Source organism: Leptonychotes weddellii, chromosome X, assembly GCF_054177405.1.
Source record: "Leptonychotes weddellii isolate Sample4059 chromosome X, ASM5417740v2, whole genome shotgun sequence".
In the NCBI taxonomy this organism is placed as follows: Eukaryota; Metazoa; Chordata; class Mammalia; order Carnivora; family Phocidae; genus Leptonychotes; species Leptonychotes weddellii.
The window spans coordinates 73,443,435-73,466,262 of record NC_138385.1 but is presented as its reverse complement, the minus strand read 5'-3'; the positions used below and the strand labels follow the sequence as shown (position 1 = coordinate 73,466,262).

Sequence of the window (22,828 nt, the reverse complement as noted above, 5' to 3'; positions counted from 1 at the left end):
CACATTCTGCATGGAGCACTGGGTGTTATGCACAAACAATGAATCATGGAACACTTCATCTAAAACTAATGATGTAATGTATGGGGATTAACATAAGAATAAAAAAAAAACAAAAAAAACAACAAAGGCTCTTATTCACACTGAGTGTTCACTGTAGGTCAGTAGAGGGTTCCGCTCGCTGTTGTTCTCAGTAATCCAGGCTCAGGGGGACTCCAGCTCTATACCTGCCCATTTGCTGAGGTGAACCGGAGTGCAGTGAATCATGCACTGGCTCTTAAAGCTTCTACTCAGGAGCAACACACATTCCTTCTGTTCACATTTCATCAGTCAGAGCAAATCATACGTCTCCACCTAATTTCAAAGGGTCAGGGAAATTTGCTTCGACAACATGCCCAGGAGAACTGGAAGTATCTGGTAACGGGACTAATGATGATCACAACTTGTATTGCATTGCTAGTACAGAGAGTTAATCCCAACAGCAGTGGCCTGGTAATTGGGAAGTATGGCTTCTACTTTTGGTTTTACTACTCATAACTAGCTTGATGATCTCTCTGTGTTTTCCTATTTGAAACATAATATTTAGACTTTTTATTTTTGCGTTATGTTTACACTTCATTATTTTTACAAGTCAATGTCTCTCAAGTGCCTGAATGCTGGTCCATGATAAAGCATTCATCAGGATCCAGGGAATTGAAAAATTAAATTAAAAGGGAAATGTAATGATTCCATCTTTATTGTTAGATCTCATTTTATGTGTGTTAAACCTCATTTGATTTGTAACAGAATGTTGGTGGTAACCACCATGTATTATTATTTAAAGCTTTTAATAATAGTTATAGTTGCATGTATACAGTGCTTTCTAGGTGCCCATCACTGGTCTAAATACATTATATAATTAACTCATTTAATCCTTACATAAATCTTATTAAGTAGGCACTATTATCATCCTTGTCTTATAGATGAGGCAGAGGTAAATCAAATCCTTTCTAAACGTCATACTGCTAGTTAAAGAGTGGGGTCTGAATTCAAATCCAGACAGTATAGCTCCAGAATCTTCTCTCATCGTATCACACTACCCTAGCTTGGAAAAATAAAATTTGGAAACCAACTACTGTTACCCCAATTCTGGGTTTTAATTTTTTTTATTTGAAGTTCTTTTACAGTCTACTCTAAGACGTTAAGAAAAATCTTGAGAAATCAGTGTGTCTCAGAGAATCACTAGGTTATAGTACTTATTAAGATACAATTGGAGATCCTGAGAAATCAAACACTCATATTTTGAAGCTTCTTACACATTATGGAAATCAACTGTACCCCACATTTCCATAATATTCTGTTTATTGCAACAGTCAGAGAAACAAGCAGAAGTAAATATAATTTTCCATTTATTTGGGAGGATAAAATTCCAATGAAATAAGGAAATATTGGGACCAATCCCCCTTAAAATTATACTGAAATCATCTGCACTTTTCTTTTTCCTATATTTTAGCATTTCACTTTGCTTCCTGATGTGATTGTGTGTATCTTTCCAACAGAAAGCTTCTTGGAGAGAAAAATTGTTTCATCTTCCTGGCTGGGGCTCTAAATAAACCTTACACAGTGCTCTACCCACCCTAGGCACCTAATTCAAATTTGCTTGACTAATTGAACAAATACATTTCTGTCTCTTTTGATGTGACTCCAGCACATGTCAGGGAGAATGGAATGGGTAAAGGCAGTCTTTTTGTGAGTAAAATAGTTTAACTCTGAATAACCCAGTGGAGCATCTACACTGTCTAGACTTCAAGGAAAGAGACCGGGTTCCTACCTGTCAAGTACCAGTCCTGGGGAATGTATATCAGGCAAGGAACTCTACAGGGTTGGCAGAAGACAGCACAGGGCCAGCATGATGCATGAAATAGAGATCAGGATGAATAGATGGAGCCAGGGCTTAGCACCTAACACACCAGCAGTGATCCAGCCAGTAGAAAGAGGATCTGCAGAAGAGGATTGGAAAAATAACACTTCTTAGTACATAAACTGCTGTCAACTGAAGGTCAGACTTCTATCCTGTTTTCTATCTGAAACCAGAAATACGTTGACTTTTGAACAGTGTGGCAGGTTAAAAGGGATGATCCCACATGCGGTTGAAAATTTCTGTATAGGGAGCACCTGGCTGGCTCAGTCGGGACAGCAGGTGACTCTTGATCTCAGGGTCATGAGTTTGAGCCCCACATTGGGTGTAGAGATAAAAATATAAAAATATTTATTTGAGAGAGAGAGAGAGCATGCATGTACATGCACATGAGTGGGGTGGCCGGGCCGAGGGCAAGGGAGAGGAAGAAGCAGACTCCCCGCTGAGTGGGAAGCCTGATGCAGGGCTCGATGTCAGGACCCTGAGATCATGACCTGAGCTGAAGTCAGACACTTAACCAAATGAGCCACCCAGGCGCCCCTTAAAAAATATTTTAAAAAAAGAAAATCCCTGTATAACTTTTGACACCCCAAAAACTTAACTATTACTAGCCTACTATTGACTGGAAGCCTTCCCCATAACATAGTCAATTAACACATATTTTGTATGTTATATGTATTATATACTGTATTCTTACAATGAAGTAAGCTAGAGAAAAGAAAATGTTATTAAGAAAAGCAAAACAAAGAGAAAATACATGCACAGTACCATACTGTAAAAAAAATCTGCATACAAGTGGACCAGTGCAGTTCAAACCCATGCTGTTCAAGAGTCAAGTGTACCCTAATGTTAATGTCCTTCAGACAAACACCCACTAGGAACACATCTATAGTTGAACAAGTTGGATTTCATTACTCCTTGTGGTAAGAGAGAACACACATCATGGGGAACCATAAGATATCTCAGTAAGATGCTGATGCAAAGAACTTATTATAGAATTTGGGTTTGGGCTGCGTTATTTGAGTGATGGACTGAGGAAACAAGGTTCACTTTTTTTTTAAGTAGGCTCCACACCCAGTGTGGAGCCCAACATGGGGCTTGAACTCACAACCCTGAGTTCAAGACCTTTGCCGAGATCAAGAGTCAGACACTTAACCAACTGAGCCACCCAGGCGTCCTAGCCTGGGGTTCACTTTAAATTGGATGCTGAAAGAAAGTGGGGAGAATCCTATGATTGGGGGTTTTGTGGGAGGCACAGTAACCCTGATTCTCTCTCCGCTTAGACAAAATTATGAAATGACCTTTCATGTTATCATGCTCTCAGAGTAATCTTGTTGATGGTTAATGTTCTGTAAGATTGTGTCCAAGAAGAGAACAAAATAGCCCAGCAGCAGACCAGCACCTAAATAATATTAAGGTCTAGCTGTGAACGTCCAATCAGTTCTGGATGTAATAGGCCACTTTGTTCCTTTGACTCATTAGGATGTAGGGCCTAAAAGCAAAGTTGGTAACAAGTTGATAATTGTAACTGAGTTCAGATATAAGAGAATGAAAACTAAGGTGGTTCCTGACACTAAGCCCTAAGCCTAAGTAGCTGCTACATGGCATTAGGTATTTCTAGACTTTCTAGAAATCTCTATTCTTTAATAAAGACCAAGGCAAGGGCACCTGACTGGCTCAGTCAGTGGAACATGCGACTCTCGATCTCCGGGTCATGAGTTTGAGTCCAGCGTTGAGGGCAGAGATCACTTAAAAAATAAAAGTTAAAAAAAAATTACCAAGACAACAGCCAAAAAGCCCCATACCCCTGTCCAATTATCTGTAGGTAAAGTTGACAAGAATCAAGTACATCCTACTATGAAGTGACTTGTGTCCCCCTAATTCATATGTTGAAGCCCTACGCCACCCCCAGTGGGATGGTATTTGGAGGTGGGGCCTTTGCGATGCAATTTGGGTTAGATGGGGCCATAAGAGCAGGGCCCTCAAAATAGAACGAGCCCCCTTATAAGAAGAGACACCAGAGAGCTTGCAAATTTTCCCTTGTGCATGCCCAAAGAAGAGGCCGAGTGGACACACAGAGACATGATGTCCACAAGCCAGCAAAAGCACTCTCACTAGAAACTGACTATACTGGTCCCTTGATCTTGAACTCCCAGCCTCCAAAACTGTAAGAAAAGAAATTTCTGTTGTTTAAGCCACCCAGTATATTGTATTCTTTTATGGCAGCCTGAGCAGCCTAAGTCTCATCTGTAAGTATTGGGTCATTTAATTAAAAGAAGGGGCTCGTTTTGTCCATGGGAGTGAGCCTCCAGGCCCAAGTGGTGAGTTGTGTTGCTTTCCCTCATGAGAACTGAGGTTTAGTTGCTGATGGAATCAGAATCAGTGGGACATCACATAGCTAAATTTTAAAAATTGGATGCTCTTGAAAGTATCTGAATGGACTTTCCCCTTTCTTCGTGGTTCCAGACATGGCACTGAGCTTGAGCTAGGACAGGCCCACTATTTTACCAGGCTCCACAGGAATTCTCCAGATCAGCTGGATGCCTGCAGAACACTATTTTCCTATAAGGTTTCCCTGGGACCAGCAGCATCATTTTCTCCTACCACGTACATCTCTCATTTCCTTTAAACACAAAATGATTGTAAACCATTTTATTTTTCTCTAAAACACAAAACAAAATCGGTTTATTTCTTAGCTCCTCGGGCAAAGTGAGTCCTTTGTGTTTCCTGACTTTCTGTTAACTGGCAGAGCCAATCCCAGATTAGCTACCACTTTAAGGATGGACAAAAGGAACTGGGAGTCCTGACAACCTGAAGGAAGGACCTTGGTGGCTAGCTTTACCTCCTCATCTTGGCCAACTCAGAGTCTTCTAGAACTGGGTGGCGTGACTGTTGTTGGAGGACCATCTCTCCTTCTCAGCGGGACATCGGCTTCTTAGTGCCCTCCCTGATTCTTTCTGTCTCAACTGCCTCCCATCTGATCATCTTCTTGACTGAGTTCACCATGTGGCAGCCTACCAACAGCGCTTGTGCACCCACAATTTACCCTTCCTGCCTCAACACACATGCGGCACGATCATAGTCTCACGTCAGCAACGAAATACCCTCATCCTTTCTCTCTTCTGAATCTAGCAAACAGGGGCTTAACTCACTGCCAGAACCAGTTTTGAAACTTCTCCCATCTTTACCTTCAAGCTGTCCTCCCTACAGTCAGGGACGGCTCATGAGTTCTGACAATAAGTTTCACAGAATTGCTTCTCTTTCAATTACATAGGTGACATGAATGAATGTAATAAGAGAATCATAGTATATTAGAAAACTTATCTTTTATAATCACTATAGTGTACTTCTATTGCTTAGAAGAATGATTGGCATAAAGAAGGTACTCATTAAATAAGTGATCGAATGAATGAACCCATGAATTTTACAGTTGAAGAAACTAAGATCCACTGATATATTAAATGTCTTTTTAAAAAAAGATTTTATCTATTTATTTGACAGAGAGAGAGAGAGCACAAGCAGGGGGAGAAGTAGGGGGAGCAGCAGAGGGAGAGGGAGAAGCAGGCTCTCTGTTGAGGAGGGAGCCCAATGCGGGGTTCAATCCCAAGACCCCAGGATCATAACCTGAGCCAAAGGCAGATGCTTAACCAACTGAGCCACCCAAGCACCCCTTAAATGTCTTAATCTGGCAAGTTAGCACAGAACCAGTATTAGAAACTCACAAATATTTGTAATGTACAGAAGGGTCTAAAATCATTGAGAGAAACAGAAAACAGGTATTTTTTTTGCAGCTTCATTTTTTCGAATTTATTGTTGTAATATTTAAAATGTATAATGTGTGGGGCACCTGGGTGGCTCAGTCAGTTAAGCGTCTGCCTTTGGCTCAGGTCGTGATCCTTGAGTCCCGGGATGGAGCCCCGCATCAGGCTCCCTGCTCAGCAGGGAGTAGGTTTCTCCCTCTGCCCCTCACCCCATTCGTGCTCTCTTTCTCTCAAATAAATAAATACAATCCTTAAAAAAAATAAAATAAAATGTACAATGTATGTAAAAAATAGTATATATAATGTGAAGATTTCATATATGTATACATTGTGAAAGATCCCCACCATCAAATTATTTAACACATCATCCACCTTACATATTCCCCCCCCTTTTTGGGGTGAGACCACTCAAGTTCTACTCTCTTGGCAAATTTCAGTTATAAAGTACAATATCATTAACTATACTCACCACGGTATATACCAGATCTTCAGACAGTATTCACCTTATAATTGAAAGTTTATACCCTTTTATCAACCTCACCATATTTTACTCACTCTCCCTTGGCAATCCTACCGACAAACACCATTCTACTCTGTTCTCTGAGTTAGACTTTTTTTTTTTTTTTTAAGATTCCACATATAACTGATATCATGCAATGTTTATCTTTTCTTATCTGGCTTATTTCACTTAGTATAATGCCCTCCACATTCACCCATGTTGTTGACAGGACTTCCTTCTTTTTTAAGGCTAATATTCCATTGTATATATAGCACATTTTCTTTGTCCAATCATCCATCATTGGGTTGCTTCCACCTTTTGGCTATTGTGAATAATGCTACTATAAACACATGAATACAGCTATCTCTATGTGATAATGATTTGTTTCTCTGGGATATATATCCAGAAATGGGATTGTTGGATCCTTTGGTAGATCTATTATTAATTTCTTGAGGAACCTCCATACTGTCTTCCAGAGTGGCTGCCCCAGTTTATATTCCCACCAACAGTGTACAGGAGTCCCTTTTCTCCACATCCTCACCAACACTTGTTATCTCATCTTTTTGATAATAGACATTCTAACAGGTGTGAGGTGATAGCTCATTGTGATTTTGATTTGCATTTCCCTGATGATTAGTGATATTGAGCACCTGTACGTGATGCCCATTTGTGTGTCTTCATTGGAAAAAATATCTATTTAAATCCTTTGCCCATTTTTTAATTGGGTAATTTGTGGGATTCTTTTGCTATTGAGTTGTAGGAGTTCCTTTTTTTTTAAGATTTTATTTATTTATTTGACAGAGAGAGACACAGCGAGAGAGGGAACACAAGCAGGGGGAGTGGGAGAGGAAGAAGCAGGCTTCCTGCTGAGCAGGGAGCCCGATGTGGGGCTCGATCCCAGGACCCTGGGATCATGACCTGAGCCAAAGGCAGACGCTTAATGACTGAGCCACGCAGGCGTCCCGAGTTGTAGGAGTTCCTTGTGTAGTTTGTCTATTAACACTTTTTCAGATATGTGCTTTGCATATATTTTGTCCCATTCCATATACTGCCTTTTCATTTTGTTGATAGTTGGTTTCCTTTGCTGTGAAGAGCTTTTTACTTTGATATAGTCCCTTTTGTTATCTTTGCTTTTGGTGTCACACCAAAAAAGAAAAAAGTCATTGACAAGACCAATATCAAGGAGCTTACTCCCTTTATTTTCCTCTAGGAGATTTATGGTTTCAGGTCTTACATTCAGGTCTTTAATTCACTTTAAGTTGATTTCTGTGTATAGTGTAAGATAGAGGGCCAGTTTCATTCTTTCACATGTAGCTGTATTAGTTTTCCTAATATCATTCGTTAAAGAGACTATACTTTCTCCACTGTATATTCTTAGCTCCTTTGTCAAAAATTAAGCAACCATACACGCATGGTGCTATTCTGCTCTATTTATCTCTGTGCCTGTTTCTATTCCAATTCCACACTATTTGGATTACTCAAGCTATGTAATACACATTGAAATCAGGAAGTTGATGCCTCCTCTAGCTTTGTTCTTTCTCAGGATTGCTCTAGTTCCTCAGAGGCTTTTCTGGTTCCATATGAATTTTAGGCATTTTTTTCTATTTCTGTGAAAAATGCCATTGGAATTTGATAGGGGTTGCACTGAATCTGTAGATTGCTTTGGGTAGTATAAACATTTTAACAATATTAATTATTCCAACCCATGTGCATGGAATATCTTTCCATTTATTTGTGTCATCTTTAATTTCTTTCATCATTATTTTGGAGTTTTTAGTATACAGAACTTTCACCACCTTGGTTAAATTTATTTCTAAGTATTTTATGCTTTATGGTGCTATTGTAAATGGAATTATTTTCTTAATTTCTCTTTCCAACAGTTTCTTATTAGTGTATAGAAATGCAACTGATTTTTGTAGATTGATTTTGTATCCTGCAACTTTACTGAATTTGTTTATTAGTTCCAACAGATTTTTGACATAATCTTCGGGGTTTTCTATATAAAATATCATGTCATCTGCAAACAGAGACGATTTCACTTCTTCCTTTCTGATTTTGCTGCCTTTAATTTATTTTTCTTGCATATTGCTCTGGCTAGGACTTCCAGTACTGTGTTGAATAAAAGTGTCAAGAGTAGGCATCCTTGTCTTCCTGATATTAGAGGAAGATTCAGATTTTTACCACTGAGTATGATGTTAGCTGTTGTCTTTTCATATGTGGCCTTTATTTTGTTGTACAAAATACATTTCTTCTAAATTTATTGAGAGTTTTTATCATGAAAGGATGTTGAATTTTGTCAAATGCTTTTTCTGCATCAAGTGCAATAATTAGATGATTTTTATCCTTCCTGATATGCCTCACATTTATGGATTTGTGTATGTTGAACCAACCTTGTATCCCTGGAATAAATCCCACTTGATAATGGTGTATGATCTTTTAAATATAGTGTTGAATTTGGGTTGCTAATATTTTGTTGAGGATTTTTACATCTATGTTCATCAGGGTTATTGGCCTGTAATTTCCTTTTCTGGTAGTATTCTTGTCAGTCTTTGGCATCAAAGTAATTCTGGATTCATAAAATGAGTTTGGATTGTTCCTTTCTCTTCCATTTTTTTGAAAAAGTTTGAGAAGAATTGGTATTAATTCTTCTTTAAATAATTGGTAGAATTCAACAGTGAGGCCATCTGATCCTGGACTTTACTTTCTTGTGAGATTTTGGTTACTGATACAATCTCCATACAAGTAGTTGGTCTGTTCAGATTTTCGATTTCTTCATGATTCAGTATTAGCAGGTTGTTGATTTCTGGGAATTAATCCATTTCTTCTAGGTTGTCCAACACGCCAACATGTTTGGCATATAACTTTTCATTGTGTTAGGTACCTTGAATCAATCTATCTACCTATCTCACATATATATGTAGCATTCATAAACATAATACACAAATAAATAAGGCATATATATTTATCAATGTTATAGTATTGTGTGTATAACATATGCAAGTATATACACACACGTATATATTTACCCAATCATATATAGACACATGCATCATATACACACTCGTGTGTGTATATTTATATATGTATATATTCAGAGAGTTGGGTATGAGAATGGGAGAACCATGGAGTTTTGCTGGTTTATGTGCATTATGTGGCTCCCTTTTCTCCAGTTTCCTCTATTTATTTAATGTGACCTTAATTCTCTTTAAGTAAGAGAGTTCTGAGATTAATCTTAATCAAAAGAAAATGTCAGACGAAATCTTGTTTTTAATAATGAAAGAATTAGGGAGTATTAAAAGAGACAGACAAAGCAAAGAATGCTTGATGTGGAAGCAAAAAATGATGAATGGTAGCAATGAAAAAAAAAAAAACTACCATAGACAGACATGAGTGGGATGAATGTTAAGAATGAGCTAAGAGAGAGGGGCTAGCTATACTAGGACAATTTTTCTTTTTTTGAGAGAGAGATCTCACACATGTGTGGTGGGGGGGCAGAGGGAGAGGGAGAGACTCTTAAGCATGCTCCACGCCCGGTGCAGAGCATAATACAGGGCTCGATCTCACAACCCTGGGATCATGACCTGAGCCGAAATCAAGAGTCAGACACTTAACTGATGGAGCCACCCAGGTGCCCCACTGGGACAAATGTTTATAAAGCTTCTGTACCAGATCCTAGAACATATGGAGGACAGAGGAAAACTGTTATATATTTCCAAAGTTATCTTATTTTTTGGAATAATGGCAAAAATTAAGAGTGTAACAAACTAATGAAGAAGGGAAGGTAGATCAAAGGGAACCCTTATACATTGCTACCATGCATATAAATTGATACAGCTTCTTGGAAAATAATTGGGCATCATCTTACAAAGCTGAACATGTGTACATCTTACATTTTAACAATCCTACCTGTAAGTACCTATGACTAAAGGAAACTCTCAAAACTATGCTCCAGAATACATGTAAGATTCTTCATGGCAGCAATATTTGTAATTGTAAAAAAAAAAAAAAAAGACCCCAAAACTCAGAAAAACCCAATTGTCCATTTATAGGAAAATGAATAAAATAGATTGTGGTATATTTATAAAAGGATTATCATATATCAATAAAAATGACAGGTAAATTATGGCACGTACTGATTAGCTGATCATTGCACCTCTTTCCTCTTCTTTCTGGTCATGCAACTCAACTGCATTTTCCAGCCTCACTTATGTTTATGTGTGATCATGGGTATCATTTGGAATCCTCTGAGAAGACAACACAATGGTGGAATTAGGCATACAAGAGTTTTATTGAGGGTGAGCCCTGTGAACAAGAAATGGCAGACGGAGCAAGAGTAGGTAGGGAAAGCCTTCAAATCATGACACAGATCAGACCAATGAGAAAGGAGAGGGGAAGACAGGATTGTGCGTAAAAAGAATATCAGACTGCAGTGCAGCCTTGAGAAAGTTTTGGGCAGCCCAATGTGAAGTTCCAGCACAAAGATTGCCCATAGATAAATTCTGCACGGGGCAGCAATGTCCAGGTCCTTGTACACTTGCTGTGCTGAGTCACTGGCTGGGAACTGCCTGGGAAGATGGGCTTAGCTCAAATGTTGGGATAGATAATAAAGGTGCTGCAGCTGGAAGACATCAGCTCACTGAATTCCTTCCAGCAGCTTCTGTGCTGGAGGGAGATATGAAAAGCACATCTCCATGGCTGCCACACCATACGACTGAGCTTTCCCAAATGGAACGTGAGAGGAAGTGATGTGTCTCATTTCCGGTCATAATCTACAGAAATGTCCTGCATGTTTTTCCTCCCTCAACAGCTTGGGGGAAGATAAGTATGGTGACCCAGGAAGCCATATGTGGAGGATAGCACAGGATAAGATGAAGGAATTCTAAGCTCCTGATTCACCACTTAGATGAGAGCCATCCACTATTAAAGCATGTGCTTTTTAGACTTTCTGCAGGCGAGAAATGAACTATTGTGTTATAATATTGAGATTTCAGGGTTTGTCTATTATGACAGCTAATTATACCTTAATTCATGCCTTTAGTGACCCATTAAATCATGGATGAATCTTGGAAACCTAATTTTGAGAGAAAAAAGCAGATCCCAAAGGACAAAATACAGTAACCTACCATTTTATGGACTCCAAACAAGTAAATCTAATAATATATTGCTTATGAATCATATTTCAGAACCATAAAATGATAAAAAAAATAGCACTAGTGGTTAATTATGAAGGGAGACGGGAAAAATGTGCAGCGAGATTAATCATAACTTCTTAGGTAATAATTACATCGTCCTCTGTAATCCTTTGCATGGAAAGGCTTATTAAAGGCAGAGACTTCCTGCTAAATGCAAAACCGCTATCATTTCCTAGGGACCAACAAGTGTTCCTATCAAAGATCTCCTATTCCTTGGGGTAAAAACTGATGTTTCAAAATAAAGATTTTTCTCTAAGAGGTATCATTGAATCATCCAACTTGAGAGATAACAAACTGAAAATTTAAAATATTTTTTGCATGCTGAAATATCAGAAACAAGATTATCAAATTAAATTTGAAAGTGTGTTCAGTTAGGAACTGTGTTTCGCTGCAAGTCCCCAGACTGCGAGATCGTGCTTTTAAACACACCAAGATTTATTCTCTCATGTTGAAGTCCACAGTTTGGAAATCCAGAGCTGGTATGGAAGCCGATGGTGTCCTCAGGAAACTTGCATTCTTTAAGCAGCCTTCCACAAAGTCCCGACCAACATTTATGCTTTCATGTTACCCAGGGGGCTGAGAATAAATTCTCTATTCTTAGTGGTAATATACTCAGCTAAAAATGAAGGTTCTCCTAAAGGAAAAAAGGGGGGATGTCACTTGAGAAACAACTGGAAGCATCTGTCATTGAGTGAAAAAATAAATTAAAATGGGCCTAGAAATAAAAGGCACCTTGAGTAGAATTGACTGTACACAAATCCCCTAAGCCGGAAGTTCTCTCTTTTACTGTACAAAAGCTTAGGAAAATTCTTGCAAATATACACCAGAAAGCATGTCCAAGAAGGTTCCTAATAGCAATGTTCATAATACCAAAAAAAAAACCTAGAAACAACCAGATGTCATTAATAGTAAATACATAAATTGGGGTATATTCATGCAATAAAATCTAAAACTGCAGTGGAAATCAATCATGTATCTCAAAGGAATAATAACAGCAAGTCTCGGTGGAATACAGTCATGGTTCCATTAATAGTTCAAAAATTGGCAAAACTAAGTATCGTTCATGTAGATATACATAGGTGGTTCTCTAGACTGAATGTGTCCCCCCCGCATTCATATGTTGATACCTTACCCCTCAATGTGATGGTATTGGGAAGTGGAGCCTTTGGGAGAGATATGGGATTAGATGAAGTCATAAGGGTGGAGCCCTCATGACTGGGATTAATGCCTTCACTGGAGTCACAAGAGAGCTTCCTTCTTTTGCTCGTCTCTCCACCACGTGAATATACAATAAGAAATTGGCAGTGTACAAGCCAGAAGAGAACTCTTAGCAGAACCCAACCATGTTGGATCCCTGATCCCAGACTTCCAGCCTCCAGGGCTGTGAGAAATAAATTTCTGCTGTTTATAAGTCACCCGGTTTATGGCATTTTGTTATAGCGGCCTACATTAAGACAAGTGATAAATGTATATACAGTAAAACAAGGGCATTGTATTAGTCTGGGTTCTCCAGAGAAACAGAACCAATATGATATATATAGCTATATGAGAGGAAATTTATTACAAAAATTGGCTCACAAGGTTATGTAAGTTGAGGCATCCCACAATCTGCCATCTACAAGCTGAAGAATGAGGAAAGCTGGTGGCAAAATCCAGTCCAAGACCAAAGGCCTCATGGTCTAATCACAGCCCCATCAGAGTCCAAAAAGCTGAGAACCAGTTGTACCAATGTCCAAGGACAAGTGAAGATGGAGGCGTCAGCTCCAGCAGAGAAAGAGAGTGAATCCGCCCTTTCTCTAACTTTTTCTTCTATTCAGGCCCTTAACAAATTAGATGATGCCCATTCACATTGGGGAGGGTCATCTGCTTTGTTCAGACAGTTCATCAGTTCAAATGCTAATTTCTTCAAGAAATACCCTTAAAGATACACCTAGAAAATATGTTTGACCAGCTATCTGGGCACCCATAGCCCAGGAAAATGGACACATAAATTAACCATCACAGTTCCATCCCTTGTCAATTTAACATCCATACACATCTCTTTAAACCATGCTTAATCTGCAAATAAAGAGAATAACCAGGTCATAATTCTCCCGAACACAATACAACTACCCCAGGGGAAACTAAAAATGCCCTAACCCCTTCCTCATAAGAGGGAGTAAACTTCTTTCAATGATGTTTACTCTTCTCCTGATATCCCGCAACTTAAATACTCTGATATAAAATTAGCAATAGTTAAATACTGATACAAAGTTGATACATCTTATGTTATATGATAAGGGAATAGGACAGTAAAGAAAACAAAGATATTTGCTTATATACACACACACACATATGGATCCATAACAAAATGAGGAAATACTCATGACAATTATAATCCCTGTTTCTATAACTGATCATGTGGTCATAGCTGGCATTTATAACTATCTTCTTCCACTACCCATTACATATTCCCTTTGCCTTCAGCAAGCACCTCAGCTGACCATGCAGCTTTACCTGATGGAGTGACCTAAACCTTCATTCCTGAGGGGTCTAGGCCATTGGCAGTCCTCCCTGGATTGGGTTGTTATAGCTTTCCATTCACTTAATCACAAGGCACGGTAATGTTAAGAGAGGCCCTACGGGATTGCCTGTATATTTTTTAAGATTTTATTTTATTTTTTTTGAGAGAGACAGACAGACAAACAGACACCATGAGCAGGAGGGGCAGAGGGAGAGGGACAGAGAGAATCTCAGGCAGACTCCATGCTGAGCTCAGAGCCTGACTCAGGGCTTGATCTCATGACCCTGAGATCATGACCTGAGCCAAAATCAAGAGTTGGCCACTTAACCAACTGTGCCACCCAGGCACCCTGGGATTGCCTGTATTTTAGACATACTCTTCCTTGCCCTGCTGTGGAACAGCAGTCCAATTATCCCCCTTGATAGTCATGATCACTCTTTGCCCATTGACTCAAAGGCAATGCGGGGTCCAAAGCAGCCCATCTGTTTGAACTGCTGTAACAAAATGCCAAAGATGGGGGCATTATAAACAGCAGAAATTTACTTCTCACAGCTTTAGAGGATGGAAGTCCCAATCACGGCACTGGCAAATGAGGCATCTGGGGAAAGTCTGCCTCCACTTTTCCAATGCATCCTCACATGGTAGAAGGGGTCAAGGAAGCTTTCTTGGGCCACATCTATAAAGGCACTAATACACTTCCCAGAGGTCCCATCTACTAATCACCTCTCAGAGGTCCCACCTCCTAATACCATAACCTTAGAGATTAAGTTTCAACGTATGAATTTGCGGAGGGACACAAACTTTCACATCATAGCAAGTATAATTGATACAAAACTCAGTGTTAAAGATGGGCTCAATGGTGTCCACTCAAAATTCATATGTTGAAACTCTAACCCTCAGTACCTCAGAATGTGACTGTATTTGGACAGGGCCATTAAAGCGGTAATTAACTTAAAATGGGATCATTAGGGTGGGACCTAATCCAATCTGACTGGTGTCCAGTATAAGATTAAGATACAGAGAAAGACAGCAGGCATGTTTGCACAGAGAGATGGCTATGTGAATATATAGTGAGAAAGTGACTATCTGCTAGCCAAGAAGCAAAGTCTATGAAGAATCAAAACCTGCTGCCACCTTGATCTTGCACTTCTAGGCCTCCAGAACTACGAGAGAATAAATTTCTCTTAAGTCACCCAATCTTTGGCATTTTGTTACGGCAGCCCAAGCTGACGAATACAGTCAGGATTATGGATTTTCCTGAGGGTCAGGCAGAAGGATGAAATCAGGGAGGACCACAGATTATCTTCTAAGGTAGTGATAATATTCTATAATGTTAATGTGGATGACAGGTATGTGGAATTTTAGTATTATTACTTTAACTAAAATACATTTTATACATTGTCTTATATATATATTATGTTTTATCATTTAAATATAGAGAAAAAGAAAGATGTGAAGATCAGCATTTAAGTTGAGGAAAAAAATAATGATGTAAAACATTTGAACAAAGATCTATATTATATAATTAAGAGAAAGATATACTTTAGATTCAGGACCACAGCATTAAAACTAACTTTAAGAGTCCAATTCCTCCAGAGCTTAAAATGTATTTTATTCAAGGAGAAAGTTGAGTGTTAAGAGTGTAAATTTAATTTGTTAGTGTGAAAACTAATTATCATTTGTTAGCAGTTTATTATACCTACTGCTGTGACTACTTTATTGAATAAGAATTATCATCATAGATAAATTAAGAATAGAGGTAGAGATACAGGTAGAGAGAAAGATAAAATTAGAGTAGGTAGAGTTTACTGGCATATGTGTGCAGTACAGAAAGACAACTTTAAGAGCAACTTATTATTTTAATCAAACTACTTTCCCTTCATGACTGATATTATTGTGTTATGTGACATTGCCTAATGGAAGGTAGACTAGACCAGGAGTCAGAAGGATATGTTCTAATTCTGATCTTAAACTCTCTGAGACTTAATTCCTTCATCTGTACACAAAGGGAATAGATATACGTGCCTGCCTACCTGATGGTTCAACTTGAAAATCATAGCAAATTAGAGCTAGAAGGCCAATTAAACATCTTATGGTTTAGCTTATTCCTTCTAAACATGATGAAACTGAGATTTAGGAAAAGACCCAGGTAGTTCATTTGAATATTGGGTCTAGAACTCAAGGCTCTTGAGGCAATCTCCCAGAAATTAGAAGGAAAAAAATGAAAATTAAAGTGAAAAAGTAAAAAATGGGCAAACGGTGTAGAATTACAATACCTAAATAATAAGTTGGGGAAAGATAGGAGAGAGAAAAATGGAAGGGAGGAAATCATCCATGAAATAATTCAACAAAGTGGATCAACCTGAAGGAAATATATTTCCATATTAAAAAGGCCCACTAAGTGTCCATCACAACAGGTGAAACTCTACCTTGGTAGGGATTCATTATTGTGAAATTCAAGAATGTTGGGGATGGAAAGATTCTTCAAGCTCCTGGGGGTGGAGAGCAGATAACATTGGAGGATCATGAAAAATTTTCAATATTAACAACAGATATTTCACTAGTAGTACTGTTTCATCAGCAACACTGAAATCTAGAAGAAAATGAATTGGTATTTTCAAAAATGCTGAAGGAAAAAGACTTCCAACCTTGAATCCCATACTCAACCCAACTATCAATGAAATGTGAAGGTAGAATAAAGTCATAGATGAGGTAAACTATAAGGAAAAGCAAAGCCATGACACTGGTTATCTCCAGGGATATAAAGGAAGATGCAGTCAGTCTAGGAAGAACAAAAAAGGGAATTCTAAAGGTGTGGTAATGATCATGTCTTAACCTGGGTAGTCTATTTTATTTTTCAGTAAGAATAACAATTTCATTATTAACCATTAATAAGAATATAGAATATAAAATATAAAAAGAAAGAATGAAATAAAAAATAAACACCAAAATGTTAAATTGAAAAAATGACTATCAATGTAGAGGTTGCATGGGTTAAGAGGGTTAAGAGGGCTCAACTGTGGTGAGATTTCTCATGTGTGACTTTTCATATAATCTTGAATCAAGTAAATGTATTGTCAAAATTTTAAATTAAAAATTGAAAAGAGAAACAAAGTATCCTAAGGGTAAAGAGAAACTGTGAGTGATTCATCAAAGCTACATTTTCAGGGGCGCCTGGGTGGCTCAGTCATTGGGCGTCTGCCTTTGGCTCAGGTCATGATCCCAGGGTCCTGGGATCGAGCCCCACATCGGGCTCTCTGCTCTGCAGGAAGCCTGCTTCTCCCTCTCTTGCTCCCCCTGCTTGTGTTCCCTCTCTCGCTGTGCCTCTCTCTGTCAAATAAATTAATTAAAAAAAAAAAAGCTACATTTTCATGAAAGCACAATATCTCCAAAATGGATGAAGAATTTAAATAAGCACTTCATAGAAGGGGACCACTGAGAGGTCAATAAACATTTGAAAAAAATAACCACTCTCACTATTAATCATGGAAGTACTAATTGAAATAATAATAAAATACAGTTTTATATTTTTTGGAAGATTTATTATTTATTTGAGAGAGAGAGAGCACAAGTGGAAGGGGCAGAGGGAGGGGAAGATAGAATCTCAAGCACCTGGTTGGTTCAGTTGGTTAAGCACCTGCCTTTGGCTCAGGTCATGATCCTGGGATCAAGCCCCAAGCTGGGCTCCCTGCTCAGCAGGGAGTCTGCTTCCCCCTTTCCCTTTGACCCTCCCCCACTTATCCACACGGGGTCTCTCTCTCTCTCAAATAAATAAATAAAATCTTTAAAAGAAAAAAAAAGAATCTCAAGCAATCCTCATGCTGAGTGCAGAGCTTAATTTGGGGCTCGATCTCAGGACCTGAGCTGAAGTCAAGAGTCAGTCGCCCAGTCGACTGCACCACCCAGGCATAAAATACAGTTTTATACCTATCATTGGTGTGACATTACCTCGATTTAGCTAGGATACAGAGAAATGAGGACTCTTATATGCTGGTGGTAGAATGTAAATTGGTGCAATCTGTCAGTGTCTAGGAAGTAGATGACACACATACCCTTTTACCTAAACATCCTTTTTGGGCTATAACTTAGAGAAACTCACACATTTGCACAAAGAGGCATACATGAATATTTGGCAACATTCACTTGTAATACTGAAACATTCAAAACAACATAAATGGCCATCAACACAAGAATAGGTAAATAAATGGTAGTACATTCACACCACAGAATGCTACATATCATTAAAATGAGTGAACTCGGGCTAATCCATATGTATCAACCTGGATAAATTTTGAAAGACAATATTGACTGGAGGAAAAAAAATCAATTTGCAGAATTATTCATAAGCAATGTGGAGTTACTTAGATATTTTTAAAAGAAGGTAGATTCGGGTGTTTACATCACATATCCCCCAGCAAACTTAAAATACATGGAAGAAATTTTTATTTCGCAGTCTCTCCTTGGGGTTTTTCTCTTTGGTATTTCCCACATTTAGTGCATACTTTCTCCCTACTACTATTCTCAGACCCAGGGGAAGAAGAACACCTGCCCCAGGGCTCATGTTTTAGAGGACTCCAATACCACAAATATACATACACAAAAATGCATGAAAGAACATACAGGCATCCCTTGAACTCAGGCTCTGGTGCTCAGTGCTAACCCAACACAACCCACTCCTCTAAGCATCCGCTTTTACACCTGACACCATTTCAGACCCCCTGGAAGGATGTCCACAAAACTAAAGGCAGTCATGTCTCAGCCAGCGCTCAGAAGCTTTGTGATGTATGCCCTTGCTAACAATGGAAACAGAATCTTCTTTTGATTTCTAAGAGACTTAGAATGGCCGGGGATGCTAAAGTAAGAGAAAAGGGCTCACTTTTCAAATCCTTGTCAGATAATCAGGAACACAATAGATTTCCGCCTATTGCAATATTTCCCAATAATGCTGAGGGTCCATTTTCTTGCCTTTCTTTGGAAATCACTACAAATTAGCATGGTGTTTGCAAGGTGGCATCTGAAGGAAATTTTGCAAAACTAAACCATTTATAGAACTCTTAAATTTGATTATGTATAGGCCCAGACATAACGGGTGCAGTATGGTACCAGTTCTTTCAATTGTCAACTAAATGAACATTGAATGCCAAAATTATTAGTTTTAATTTTGATAAAAATACTTGGTAAGATTTCATTAGCATTTTACAAATTAAAAAATTTTCAGCTTTAGTTAAAAACCTTTTACTAAGGGGTGCCCAGGTGGCTCAGTGGGTTGAGCATCTGACTCTTGATTTCAGTTCAGGTCATGATCTCAGGGTCGTGAGATTGAATGCCACATCGGGGGCCATACTCAAGCAGAGTCTGCTTGTCCCTCTCCCTCTGCTCTTCCCCCTACTCCCTTGTTCTTGCTCTCAAATAAATAAATAAATAAATAAATAAAAATGTTTTTTAAAAATCCTTTTACTGGGGCGCCTGGGTGGCTCAGTCGTTAAGCGTCTGCCTTCGGCTCAGGTCATGATCTCAGGGTCCTGGGATCGAGTCCCACATCGGGCTCCCTGCTCGGCGGGAAGCCTGCTTCTCCCTCTGCCCCTCCCCCTGCTGGTGTTCCCTCTCTCACTGTCTCTCTCTCTCTCTCTCTGTCAAAATAAATAAATAAAATCCTTTTACTAAAAAATAGTTATTAATTATAATTGTGTATTTGGTTTTTAATCTTAATTTTGGTTTAGATTAGTGTAAACAATGGAACTAAACATTCAAAAATTATATGAAATATTGAATATATTAGGGATTTTGCTGAAATGAAGACACGAAAAGACTTTCATGAATTAAACATGTAATAATTAATGTTATATTTCCCTTATTTTATTACTTACCTAAACATCATTAACCCATCGACAGAACTAGATATACACAATAATAATTAATTTTAGTGGTTTAGCTTTTAAAAATGTACAGTTTTAAATTTTGTTATTATGAAGGTATGTTTGCCAAGATAAAAGGGTAGCATCTGTCAATGTATATTGTAGATTCACCAATTTGTTAGTTTGATTTGTAACTTTTGACTATTCAGACCTATCATATAGGGACCTCAGAGAAACAAAGGGAGCCCCAGTTAACAAGACCTGGTCTCCTTACAACATACTAGCACAGTTTTTAGCACTTGTACCTGAGAACATTTTGGACAAGGAACAATCCTCTTTAGAGGGCCGATCAGGCCTTGCGGTGCCTTGTTCTCCTACCTTCTTCTTGCTCTCTCAGAGAATTCTCTAACTCACATTCCCTAACATCTTTTTGTGGCTGAGTCTGAGACCTCATCCAGTAGTATCTGCACTTGTAAAAACTATCTGCCATCATAGATGATATCTTAATGTAAGAACTCTCTGGGCTTCGGTTAACAGACATCACTGGGGCAGACATTTTTGAACAAGGATGCCTTGTGTTTAAAGAACATGTATATTGGGGCGCCTGGGCAGCTCAGTTGGTTAAGCCTCTGCCTTCGGCTCAGGTCATAATCCCAGGGTCCTGGGATCGAGCCCCGCATCAGGCTCCCTGCTCAGGGGGGGCCTGCTTCTCCCTCTCCCACTCCCCCTGCTGTGCTCACGTGCACTCTCTCTCTGTCAAATGAATAAAAATCTTTAATAAAAAAAAGAACATGTATATAAAATATTACTATTTCACAGTTGGAATTGTGGATTTTGTTGCCATTCACAAAGATGAAGAAGTACAGAGAATATTTTTATCTGTGTATTTATTTCTTTTATCAAAAGAGAGCCATGTTCCTAATCCCAAGGCCATTCCTGGGAAGCTTTCGAAGCAAATGTTTCTCTCACTTCCATCTTTCAAGATCCTCTGGGCTTAAGAGAAATGGCTGCTCTAAATTTTCTTTAAAGTACTGACTCAACATTTCAACCACCAAACACCACTTATTTATTACTTCCTTCCCCCATGGAATTCATGTTCTGAGAGACAGTGTCTAGAAAATAAACTTCATTTATTAAGTCATAATTTGTTTTTCTGTTTTTCATTAATCAGAAACATCTATAACTACCAAGTACAGCTTCTGAACAGCAGTAAGTAACTGTGCTCCTATGCTGAAATGATGTGATTACAACAGAAGCAAGATAAGGCACCTTTTTAATTATTCTGGACACCTTTATTGAAATGAATTGGTTATTTTGGTTAGTCCTTTTAAAAATATTGCAAATAGCCTGCAGATCTGACTTGTTTTTACTGGCTATGAATTTCCTTTACTTCTTTAAAATCCTTTAATTATTGACACAAAAATAATAAAAACGCTGACTGAGGCTGGACTTCTGACCATGGCTAAGTGAAGACATAAGCAAATCTTCTCCCCAAACAGGAACTAGAAAGCTATACAAAACTGACAAAACAACCAGGTCAGTGCTCTGTAAATTGACCAAAGGCATATAATAATCTGAGGGGCATTTATATGTAAGGAGGGGGGCAAAATTTAGCACCATAAAATGTGCCTGTTTGATATGTGGATTATTTTAGGCTGATTATTTTTAAGAAACAGAAGACCAGAAAGAAACTTTGCCTTTTCCCCTAACTGACTAAAGGAATTTAGATAGAGGACCTGTTCCAAAAGAAGGGATCGCTCAATCTATGGATCTATCTATGTATCACTATATAGAACTACAATATAAAATGAACTAAGTGTGGTAGACAGGGAGAACAGGTAGCAGAGTCTGTTAAAATTATTCTCTGTGTGTGGCCCAGCAAAAATTTGTTTACCAAACATACTCTTCTTCATTTTCCTGTAAAGGGTTTTCCTTCCCTTTAAAGTCCCAAACCCTTACCTCCCATCTCCTTAGCTTTAGATGACTATAAACCTCAATTGCTTCACTGCCTACAGGCCTCAAATTCTTTTTTTTTTTTTTTTAATTTTAGTCTTACCTTTTTTTTTTTTAAGATTTTATTTATTTATTTGAGACAGAGAGAATGAGAGAGAGAGAGAGCACATGAGAGCGGGGAGGGTCAGAGGGAGAAGCAGACTCCCTGCCGAGCAGGGAGCCCGATGCGGGACTCGATCCAGGGACTCCAGGATCATGACCTGAGCCGAAGGCAGTCGCTCTAACCAACTGAGCCACCCAGGCATCCCCAGGCCTCAAATTCTTATGGAACCATTGTATGTACATAATTAAATTTGATTTTCTCTTGTTACTTTGTCTCATGTCAATTTCATTCTTAGACCACCCAAAAGAATATTGAAGGGTAGAGGAAAATTTCTCCTGCCCAACATATGCTGGAAAAAGTGCTAAATTTTAGGAAAGACCTACTGGAGTCTATCATTCTTGCCCATGGCTGCTCCCATGGACATCCCCCAACGCCAACTATGTCACTTCCCCAGCTCAGTTAGCACAGAACTTCTGTCAGCTTCTCTGCTGCAGCTGAAGCAGACTCACTCAATCTGGAGGGCTGGGTGATGCTCATGCCCATCAGTGTTGTCAAGGGAAGTGATCTCTGGGGTCCACATCAGGGCTAAGACCAGTATAAGAGAAGTGAGGCCCTCACCTTGGGCACAAAATTTAAGGAAGCACCAAAAAATGTATCAACCAAGATAAATATTTTAATCAAGTATTTTTAAAAAAATAAAAAATGAGGGAGGGCGGAGCAAGATGGCGGAGGAGTAAGAGACCTGGATTTCATCTCCTCTCAGGAATTCAGCTGGATAGGGATCAAACCATTCTGAACACCTACGAACTCAACAGGAGATTGAAGAAAAGAAGAGAAACAACTCTCTGAACAGAAAAGCGACCACTTTCTGGAGGGTAGGACGTGCGGAGAAGTGAATCTGAGGCGATATTCGGGAGGATAGACGGCGGGGGAGGGGCCTCCATCGGCCGCTTCTGGCAAGTGATAGAACCGCGGAGCACAAAATCGGAACTTTTAGAAGTCTGCTCCAATGAGGGACGTGACTCCAGTGGCTAAGCGGGGGATGGAACCCTCGTGGGACAGTGTGGT

General features: G+C 38.9%; 1 long non-coding RNA gene across 1 annotated transcript in view; it reads right to left on the bottom strand.

The window, feature by feature from the left end:
* The window catches only part of LOC145717866 (uncharacterized), a 483,779-nt gene that overhangs the window by 220,247 nt on the left and 240,704 nt on the right, over positions 1–22,828 (bottom strand). Inside the window, exons 4-5 of the long non-coding RNA XR_014141354.1 lie at positions 10,288–10,398; positions 1,808–1,976 (exon numbers count right to left, since the gene is read on the bottom strand). This is a non-coding gene — a long non-coding RNA (uncharacterized LOC145717866). The remainder of the gene's footprint in view (positions 1–1,807; positions 1,977–10,287; positions 10,399–22,828) is intronic.